The 8290-nt window shown below is 43.3% G+C and overlaps 1 protein-coding gene across 5 annotated transcripts in view; it reads left to right on the top strand.

The window, feature by feature from the left end:
* Nucleotides 1–7294: 7294 nt before the first annotated feature.
* Nucleotides 7295–8290, top strand: part of IKZF2 (IKAROS family zinc finger 2) — a 117661-nt gene continuing 116665 nt past the window's right edge. For all 5 annotated transcript variants that reach the window (XM_033171006.1, XM_033170998.1, XM_033170970.1 and 2 more), the window contains exon 1: nucleotides 7295–7343. The gene's annotated coding sequence lies outside the window, so the exon portion shown is untranslated. The remainder of the gene's footprint in view (nucleotides 7344–8290) is intronic.

Here is an 8290-nt window from a genome sequence, read left to right as displayed (position 1 = left end):
AAACTCAAAATAAGCCAGGCATTTATCATCTAGTCTAGAAAATTTGTGACATTTAACTCGGTGTTTCCCAAAGTGGGCAATAACAGGGGACGGTGGTAGCCTTGGGTACAATTGCGGGATGTTGAATAAAAATAGGGGAGCAGTGAAAGCATAGAGAAGAAAATTTTGAAAAAAAAGGACATCCGTGCATGTTTCACCTGTTGTTTAATGCTGCTTACCGCCAGGTCGGGCACCGTTGTGGGATGGAGACAATGCCTCCCTGGATCCAGCAGGTTGTGCTGGAGGCAAGGGATTTTCCTGGGCTTGGGGAAACCCTTTTTGGCTTCACCCAGGAAGTGGATTGCAGCTTGCCTGCCTATTTGGCAGATCAGACTGAGCCGGCAGGCTTCACTCCAGTCCTCCCCATGGGTTTTTAATCCTGGGGCCTAGTCCACCTAGCCCAGGGGGGGGGGCTATGAATTTTTTATTTTTTTTAAGGGGCAGTAGCCGAAATAGGTTTGGGAACTTCTGATCTAACTGAAGAGTAATAACTAAATAAGCAACAGAAGTTTTAAAAAGAAGCTGTGTGTTTACTACCTTCTTAGAAGCCTGTAACATCCACAAGCTTTAGTATAATTATTACAGGTAGGTAGCCGTGTTGGTCTGCCATAGCCAAAACAAAATAAAATAAAAAATTCCTTCCAGTAGCACCTTAGAGACCAACTAAGTTTGTTCTTGGTAAGAAGTGTGCATGCAGACGAAAGCTCATACCAAGAACAAACTTAGTTGGTCTCTAAGGTGCTACTGGAAGGATTTTTTATTATTATTTTGTTTTGAGTATAATTATTAGTTAACTGTTTCCTAAAAGAACTTTATCTCCTGACAAATCATTTTGTTATACCAACTTAGTTCTGCAAAATAAATCCTTATTTGTTCACCTTCTGCCGGAGTCTCCAAGTTCCAAAAATTTACATCATGCAAAAACCACAAGATAATCCATGGTGGTTATAGAGTATATGGGGTCTATGGAGGAGGGGGGGTTTGCCACATTTTGGTGGTAGCGGTGGGATCCGCTTCAATGCTTACAGCTCTAATAGTTATGCCAAGTGACAAGACGGTTCATTGACTGAATTCCAAGTTTTCTAGCCACACTGTTGCAAACTTTCTTCCTATTATATAGAACAAACTTTAGGCAAAATTAAAAAGTAGCACCTTAGAGACCAACTACCGGTAAGTTTGTTATTGGTATGAGACTAAACACAGATTATCATATAGGCATTACAGCCTTAAATACCTCCAACAGTGGTCTTCCATTGTACTAGAGGCGAGTGGTTTTCTCCAGAAGTTCTTTAAGGCCTGGTGATGACAGAACTTTTCCTGCCTTATAATCTATGAAGTATTAAGAGCAAGTTTAATATGCAAGCTCATAACAAAAGATATGAACCACTCCTCCATCTAGTGTCACACTAAATGAATCCAATGCTTCACTATGAAAATTAGAATGCAGATTTAAAAGGTTGTGGTTCAGTATTTTTAATAGCTATTTTATTTTTTAAACCAGAGCTGAGGGCAATGAAAGGAGCTGAGAAATGGCTTGAACACAAGTGGAGGAAAACTAGTGAGTGCTCTTTATAGAGCCTTCTCAATGACAGTTGCTGTTTCCGTGGTATCCTTGCTGTGTCATCCGGTGGAGCTTTTTTCAGGTATATGGGGCCTTTTAAAGTCTGGCCTGAAGGAGGAGGTTGAATAATCGGTGTCCTTCTGTGACATTTTGAGGATAAAATCCCTTGCATCCACAGGTACCTTGATTCCACTCTTACAGCATAATCTCAAGAGGTATATAGAGTCTAGTACTGGCTTTTGGATGAATTTTGGTTGGTGTGGATATGGACAAGGCACTTGGATTCATGCGGCTGACCGTGTGCGCTCCTGAGACTTCTCCTTCATGGCTGATTAAAAACAAGAATATCCATTATTGCAAAAATCTAACGCAACATAACATCAACACAACCTTTATTATTTCCCCAGGAACACTTGGCTCCTGGTCATTGTGAAATATAAAAATTAACAACACGTTTTATTAAAATGCAGCACTTTTTTGCAGTTAAGCAGAATACCCTGCAATAAGTGGATTTTTGATGATTAACTTTTCGAACAGTCTGCTCATATTGACTGATCATGTGCACAGAACTCCGTATGTACCAGGGCTTCCTCATTTTCTTGTATGCTGTGGGAAATTCCCATACAACTATAGGGAACTTTCTTCTCTCTTAAGACAAAAATGTGGTGATTGGAAAGATAAAAATAACCTTTCGATACTAGTGTCTCTCTCTGTCTATCTGTCTATCTAAATGAAATGCATACATTTCCAAGCTGCCAACGGTTTCAATGAAAATAATGATTTATAGTAATAGAAAACAATTATTGCATTGTATAGCATCAACTTAAAAATTAATAAGACAGGCTCAGCAAATATTAAGGAGGCTCATTATTGTCTTTATAGGTATTTTTTATTGATACTGCTGCATATAAACATAAAAATGGAATACTTTATAAGGAATATATAATGTGGGGGGGTTTTGGCAGAGATTAATGTACAGATTATTAAGGCCTATATAGTTTTACATTGTCTAGGACAGAGAATAAAGTGCATCCAGCGCACAGTTTCTGTTTCAGCACCCAAACTGCTGCAGAAGGTGGACTGAAGGAAGTTCAGAGCAGGGGGGAGAGCCTGCAGTGGAATCCAAATGCTATTGAACTTCAACTTCCATCAGCTTCAGCCCACATGGCCAACAGTTTAGGGATGATGTGGCACCCCGAATGAAGACAAAATTTGGTGCCCCCCTAAGTATTCCTTATTTTCACAATAATTCCTTTTGGTATACGGTAGTTGCTTTTTTATGGATCTTCAGCTGTGCACCTTGTGTGGAGAAACCACCCACACAACCCTAAATCCTGTGCTGATGTGAGTGGCAGTCCCAACACTGATCTAGATAAAAATGCATCCTTCAAACAATTCTGGAATTTAATTGCCAGCTACTCAAGCAGGCATAGGCAAACTCGGCCTTCCAGATGTTTTGGGACTACAATTCCCATCATCCCTGACCACTGGAGCTAGGAATGATGGGAGTTGTAGTCCCCAAAACACCCGGAGGGCCGAGTTTGGAGATGCCTGTACTCAAGCATTCTTACTCTAACGGGATATTTGTGGCTAGTTATTAGCTGCTACTGCGCTGCTCTGGTTTGCCAGAAGCGGCTTAGTGATGCTGGCCACATGACTCGGAAGCTGTACGCCGGTTCCCTCGGCCAGTAAAGCGAGATGAGCGCCGCAACCCCAGAGTCGTCCGTGACCGGACCTAACGGTCAGGGATCCCTTTACCTTTATTAGCTGCTACGGTCATCAGGCTTTAGGAGCAGCCTGAAAACTTCAAGGAGGTTGGGAATTTCAACCATTTTTTCCAATCTAGGTTTTACAGTCCCTTGGACCCATCCATTCATGCCTTTCTGCTAAGATGCTGTCAGCCAAGAAGATTTTTTTTTTAAAAAAATAATATTTATTAAGAAGTTTTCCAATTAAATCCAAATTACAATACATGATTAAAATTTTCCAAACTCCCCTTTCTCTCACCAAGGGGAGCATACAAAACAAACCCCCGTCTCACTGGGATAATCAACAATTCTTTCCCAATTTAACCACTTACTTTACACATATCATCTTTACAGACTTCCCCGATTCCCCCCCCCGCCCCGTTGATTCCCAAATTAACCCTAATTCACAGTTATTGCCAATTAATCCCCATGTTACTTTTTCTCCTTTTCACATTTTCCTTATTTAACTCTTTTACTAATTATTCATCTTACATGTCTTATTTATCATTTTACCCAATCCTCTGCATTCACCATATTCCTGAACCTACATTGCCTAATTCCAAATTTCATTACAAACAACCCAATTAGAATTGAATTTATTTTGACCCTTCTCCCCCCCTTCCCTCCTACAAAGTTGAATTCTTATTAACAATTTATCCATTGCCAAGCCATATGTCTACACCAAGAGAATTTCCATATAAACATTCATTTTTCAACCCACCCCCACCCTTTCAAATTCCAAAATCCGCCAGTCCAAGATTTTAAGCAGACCTCACCACTCATTGTCGTGGTCAGGACAGCTCTGTGCAGTTGTGGCCCTAAGATATGTTCTTCCTACCACCATTACTGCCACAGAGTAGGTTCTTATATTACCATACATTTGGTCATATCTATTCTGAAGTTCTTTCCAACTTGATTCTAGCTGTCTCCTCTTGTGTTTCATCACCTAGATTCTCTAGAGAATGTGGGAACTGCATGTGGGGAAGGGCCATGGCTCAGAGGGTGAGCATCTGCCTTGTAAGCCAAAGGTCCCAGGTTCAATCCCCAGCATCTCCAGGGAGAATTAGAAAGACCCTGCGTGAAATCCTGGAGTCAGTGTAGACAATACTGAGCAAGATGGTCTGACTCAGTATAAGGCAGCTTCCTATGAGCTTCAGGCAACACCTTGACCCAGTTAAGGCCAGATCTACATATGTGGCATGTTATAAAGCCCTGAGTAGTGAAGTGGATGGTGGCACTTTCAGGTGAGTGTTGAAAGGTTCTAGCACAATTAGTACCTTCCTCACTGGTTTCCTACTGGCAGACAGTTTTTGTTTACAAAAACAACAGAACACAGAGGAGCATTTAAAAAATGCATAGGTGTTCCTTGACAGACACATCAGTGGGGAAAGTGCTGTGTGATGATAGAAAGCCTGAAAGCCATGATGATGTATGACCCACCATTAATGTCAAATATTTATTGTTGTTGCATGTCAGCTATCAAATACTGCCAAGTATCAACACTCAGGTATCAAATATTGAAATGCAGTATAATTGCACGTCAAAAGTTTAATAAACACGGGAGCACTCAGAAAATACCTGGATAATATTAGACATCGATGCTCACAAATGAGAATTTCCACAACAATTTCTGAGAGCATTTCAGTTTTAAAAAGCACTGTGTGCATCTTTTATGTAGCTATATTCATATTCTATCTCATTTCAAATATTCTAAGTAGCTACATTAATTTACTTATCTCATTTGCATCCTGAGCCTAATTATACTTAATTTAAAGTACGTCTCCTTGACTTCAGAAGGACATCCTTCAAAATAAGAATATTTAGGGTTGTAGCTTTGGCATCAGTCCTGCGAGGAAATTTTCTTTTTCCAGACTGGTGTCCAAGGCAAGTTTTGTGATGGCCTGTCACCCAAATACAGTTATCTTAGCTGATCCAAATCCTAAAGTACCATAATTTGTTTTAAAATGATTTACGTGTCATAGGACGTACAAACTTTGAAGATGTTGCTCCTGTCACCAACTGCACTGTGGGAAGGATTTTGATGACTTTCAATATGTTGATCTGTTACTATATTAATTTCCGACCTTTTTTCCAAGGAGCTCAGGGTGGCATACCTGGATCTTCTCCTTACTCTGCTAAGTTACCGGTAGGCTGAGAGGCACTGACTGACCCAAGAGCACACAGCGAGCGTCATGGCTGAGTGGGGATCTGAATCCTGTTGATTTGTGTATTTTTAAAAAATCCACTTTAATGTTTCTTGTCAGCTGCCTTGGAAGGATTTGTATACTTGGAAACAGGATATAAATAACTGTAACGAATAATAATAAATAAGAAGAGGCATTATCTCCTAAGTAAATGGAAGAAAGCTTTTTAAAACTGGTGCTTGCCCTCTGCAATTTTTATAAATACTTGGATTAATAGTATTTTTCAATAAAGAACTGGAGACCACATTAATCTAACAAATTAAAATTGATTAATCTAACCAATATACTCAATTAAATGTTTTAGGCCTAATGAGAATTCCTGTTTCCCAGCAAAGGCAGCTGCACATTTTCCTAGGAGTAAGCCCAATTTAACACAAAGGGGCTGATTTCTGAGGAGATCTGCTCTGATGACTGATGCTCAGCAACTACAAATGCACCCTGGAGTCTCCCCCCCCCCATTTTTATTGCCAGCTACCACCTGAACAGCACAAGTACTAAAAGGAGGGTGCCTTTGAGATTGAGCAGCGTAGTGTAGTGGTTGGAGTGCCAGACTAGGAAGCTGAGAGACCAGAGTTTGAATCCCTGCTCTGCTGTGAAACTCACTGGGTTACCTTGGGCCACTCACTGCCTTTCAGCCCAACCTACCTCTCAGGGTTGTTGTGGGGATTCAATGAGGAGGTGAAGAACTATGTACCGGTATATACCACCTTGAACTCCTTGGAGGGAAAGGTGAGATATACAGTAAATGCATTATACCCCTCCCCCCACCATCATATGCTTTCAAAGCTTAAAAAAGGCCAAGGACTTTGCTGGTTTTTCCGTGCAACACACACAACCTACAAATACGCACGCAATTTTCTTCTGTCTCTTTCTTTGTTTACTGCCTAGAATCAGCTGGAGGAGGAGTGGGGGGGAAACCTTGCTAAAAAAATAAAGAGGCACCTGTGTCCAAAGCAAGAAGGCAAAAAAATAAAGAGGCACCTGTGTCCAAGCAAGAAGGAAGCAAAACACCCACAAACTTTTTATCCCGGCCCCCCTTCCCTGCGCTGCGCTTGCTTTCCTCCTGGAGGGAGGGGTGGGGGAAAAAGAAGAGAGAGAGAGAGAGAGAGAGAGAGAGAGAGAGAGAGAGAGATGGAGGCCGATCTCTTCCCGGCGCGTCTCGCTAAGGAGGATCAGTAATCTGCATGGCACCTCTGGGTGCTGGAGAAGCAGCCTTGGCCGCCGAGCCGCCGCTGAGCCGGGGAGCAAAGGAGGCGCAGGAGGCGCGCGCGCGGCGGCGGGAGCAGCTGAGCACTTGTCCTGCAATCGATTGCCGAGTCTGCTGAGCGGCTCCAGAGGAGCACCCGGCGACGCGCCTCGCCAGACCTCGCTCTCTCTCTCTCCGTCTCCTCCCTCGCTGGCTCCGGGCGCCTGGGCGAGAGAGAGAGAGAGAGAGAGATGTGCGCGCCAGGAGGAGGATGTGTGCGCCTGTGCGCGCCCGAGTTCCCTGGATCGGTTTCTCGGGGTTTGACCAGCTGTCCCAGGCTAACCCTGCTCTCTGAAGATGGAGGAAGTTAAAAAAAAAAACAACCATGCAGGATTACCCTTAGCTACAGATCCACTGCCTTAGTTTCCATAACCAACTGCGGCGCACCAAACATACGAGCGTTACGCACAGGAGGAGAGGAGGAAAAGAAAAGAAAAGAAAAGAAAAGGGAGGGAGAAAGAAGGGGGGGGGGCTTAAAGAAGCTCATTAACAAAACAAACAAACAAGGGTGATGGAGCTGATTTGCAACATGCTCTGCTGCTGAGGTAAATCTTTGCTGGGGGGTGCTTATTTTGGTTGGAAGCGCGGGGGGGCGGGCGGCGGCGCAAGAGCAGCCCTGCAAAATCTGTGTGCAAAATGCGACCTCTGTCTTCTGTGCATCTTGTGTGTTGTGTCTGTGTGTGTCTGTGTTTTGCAAAGGCGAGGGGGAGCGGGCCGTAAAGGAGAGGAGGGTCTGTCAGAGCAACGCGTAATTATGGAGCATCTCCCGAGCCCCGGGAGTCAAATGACTTGTTGCTGTTTTTACCCGCTCCCCCCCCCCGCAAATATTTATAATTGTGCACGAAGGCGAAGATGTATGATGATGATTTTTCAAAACATTCTTCTTCAGTGTAGATCGAGCGATTCAAGAGACCGAAAAGGCAATATCTATTAAAGCATGTCAGGTTTTTGTTTTTTAAAGCGAGGAATCTGCTTTCTTGGGTGCTCAATTGATTAGTCAGTCCTCACCGCCGCCGCCCCCCCGCCCTCATTCTTTGAAACTGACAGGGGCTTGTCACCGTTGCAGTTTGCAACAGTCTCCCATTCAAGATGCACGCAAGGAAACCCACGATTAAAGATTCCTCTGAACGCGAACGCAAAGGTTTTTCTGGCATGATGGCACACATTGCATTTGAAAACGCAGGGCTTAAATTACTTTGACAGGTTCTGCTATGGACTCGGGAAGGAGCATAAGAGAGAGAGAGAGAGATGAAATTAAGATCTCTTTATTTCGCCCAGGGCCAAAAAAACAGTTCCTGTGAAGCTGGCCTTGGTTTCTTGCTGCTTGGTTCCCTTTCCCTTTTAAAACTCCCTGATCCACCCCTTTCCAAGCACCCCCTTTCTTTCTCTCCAAGATCCCCCCCCGCCCCGATTCTTAAGGAACCGGTGGATCAAGTTTTCTCTCGTCTAGTTAATCGCATTGCTTGTCGCTTTGGCTGACCTCTCTCTCTCT

This window comes from Lacerta agilis, chromosome 1 (genome assembly GCF_009819535.1).
Source record: "Lacerta agilis isolate rLacAgi1 chromosome 1, rLacAgi1.pri, whole genome shotgun sequence".
Taxonomy (NCBI): Eukaryota; Metazoa; Chordata; class Lepidosauria; order Squamata; family Lacertidae; genus Lacerta; species Lacerta agilis.
This window is presented reverse-complemented; position numbering and strand designations above follow the sequence as displayed.